Source organism: Aplysia californica, unplaced genomic scaffold (assembly GCF_000002075.1).
Source record: "Aplysia californica isolate F4 #8 unplaced genomic scaffold, AplCal3.0 scaffold00137, whole genome shotgun sequence".
NCBI classification, from domain to species: Eukaryota; Metazoa; Mollusca; class Gastropoda; order Aplysiida; family Aplysiidae; genus Aplysia; species Aplysia californica.
The window spans coordinates 1,051,236-1,053,862 of NW_004797407.1; positions in this window are offsets into that span (position 1 = coordinate 1,051,236).

The following is a 2,627-nucleotide window of genomic DNA, read 5'->3' on the forward strand; positions in this document are numbered from 1 at the left end:
TCTGTGGTTGTTACAATTGCTGAGGTCTCCTTTCTTTGGCGGCTTGATTAGGTGGCCTTCCTTCCAGTCTGATGGTATTTCCTCCTTTTGCTAAACCTTTTCAAATAGAGCATAGAGAATTTCCACAAACGTATTTTTCTCTGCTTTAAAAGCTTCCGGTGGTATATGGTCGGGACAAACTGCCTTGTGGGACTTAGTGTTTTTATAGCAGCTACAATTTCCTCTCTTGAAAGTGGTTCCGTGACTATTGGGAGTTCATTTCTGGCTGGAATAATTCCTGGTTGGTTTTCTGGAGGTGGTCTGTTCAATAGTTGATCAAAGTGTTCTCTCCATCGGTTAAGTTGCCCCTCTGGGTTGAAGACAGTCTTTCCCTCTTTGTCTTTCACTGGTAGAGTGGGCTTGCTGAACCTACCTGAAAGAGTTCTTGTAGTCTGGTGTACAATCCGTAAAAGCCCGTCTGTTGCTGCTTTCTTTGCCTTTTCGGCCAGGCCATTCAGGTAGGTTTTCTTGTCCTTCTTGATGGAATTCTTTACCTCCCGGTTTACTTCGGTGTACTCTTGTTGTGCAGCGAGTTTCTCAGATCGGGTACGGCTGTTGTTGACTTGGGCCTTCAGCTCTCTTCTTCTTTTGACTTTTTCTAGAGAGTCCTGTGAAATCCATTCATTCCTGGTGTTGTCTTTGGGTCCTACGGTGCCTCTCTTATCTTATCCCAGTGTTCGTTGACTTCACATTCATCCAGATTTTGAAGGGCTTGAAATCTGTTCTTCAGTTCCAACTTGAACTCATTCTTCTTTACTGAGTCTTTCAGAATATGTTGAATAGAAGTCGAAATATTTGCGATTGAAGGAGCTCAGGGTCGCCTGGTTTCAGAGGTGAAATAAGTTAGAAATGGCCGCCAAAGTTTAGTAATTTCTATCGCTTGAGGGTCCTTGGAAACCAAGAATATACGTTATTACAGTTGCATAGCCTGTAGTGTTGATTGCATGTGTTGAAGATGCATGGGCCGGTCACCTGGTAACTAAGAAGACCCCTCCTTTTTGTTCCCTTATCGTAAGTCCATTCTCTCCTTATGTACAGATGTTCGAAGCCCAGAACACACACACACACAAATTAATTTGTTTCCGGGGAGGGGGAAAAGAAACTAACTCTCTCATTCCTTTAACATCTCCCCTACAATATGCGTCTTTTCTTGCTTTTTGTACATTTTAAAACTTGAATTTGACCAAATATAATATTTCTTCTCCACAAACCGACCCACGATCACAACCATAAACAATTAATATATTTATTGATACAGCAGCCATCCATGTCCATGTGCTGTTTTAGCCTGTTTCTCCTGGAAGTGGATTAATTTTGAAAAATTCCAATTTGGTTCTACCTTTTTACACCCAGCATCTATAACAACCAATGCCACACCATCAATAATAAAATAAAATGTATTTATAGAGGCACCAGCCATCTATGCCCAGGTGGTGGTTTAGTCTAACAACCAATGCAAATTCAAGCGTTTGTTGAAGAACTAGAATGCCGACCTTGAATAAATAACCTCTCGGGCTGGCTCCTGGTATTTTCCAATGATATACAGCATTAATTTGTGTAGCGCAAATTCCCGCTCAACAGCAAGCTCTTTGCACTTTACACTCTATACCATTACCCCAGCTGACGTGAGAGCATTTTGAAACAAAGTCAACTTCCTGGGAAGCATACAGTGCAAGCTGTCATTTATAGGCCCTAAAACACTCATATACTGAGGACCTAGAAGTTTCGTAAGAATAAAAGGGTGGGGGGAGGTGGACAATGGTCCAAAATTAATAAGAAGGGGGGGGAGGGGGGGGGGAGAGACACTTCGCTTATTTAATACCTTAGAGTATGTGGCCAGGACAGGGAAAGTGACCCTGGTCGACATGAAGCTACACGGGGTGACAGTGGGCACCTGAGTTTGTCATTAATTGCATCTCCGTCTGTGTATCACACCCAGTGCAGGGCATCAAATGCTTGCTCCAAGCAGCGAATTTATTTCCATATTATATTATACTAAATAAGCTTTACGTTACTGTATAAATTTCCAAGTCTTGAGCCTTTGCTTTGTATGTCTTTGTTTACTGTGTTTTATCCCAAAGTGAGCTTTAAGAGATCTAGTGAGGCACTGATGAACAGAGATCTTTGAGTTCTCTTTTAGGGGTTACATTTAAGTTAATTGCTTATTATGTAGGTGTCTGACGTCTCCTTCGACAAGATTTGGCTCATATAGTATGCGGTCTTCGATCTTGCCTGGGTCAGCCCGGGCTGAAAGGGATACAGTGTCCCAACCAGGCGCGGTTCGCCCAAAATGTTTTAATGTTCTATGACGTAAAGCACCCACAATAATAAAATAAAAGACGCCAGAAACAAATACTAGTCAAAAATTATATCAAAACAAGGCCCTCGCTGACGCCGTAACTGTCATTTCTATTCTATACCGCCGTAAAACATCTACCATGCCATGCCTAAGTTCAGGCGCTGTATCTAAACATAACAGGATAGTCAACAGTGGAAACCTGACCTATAAATCGCTCTTTGGGATAACCCAAGCGATGACGACACTTGTAGAGAGTTTGGCGGTACATTAATATTAATAAGACGGTACA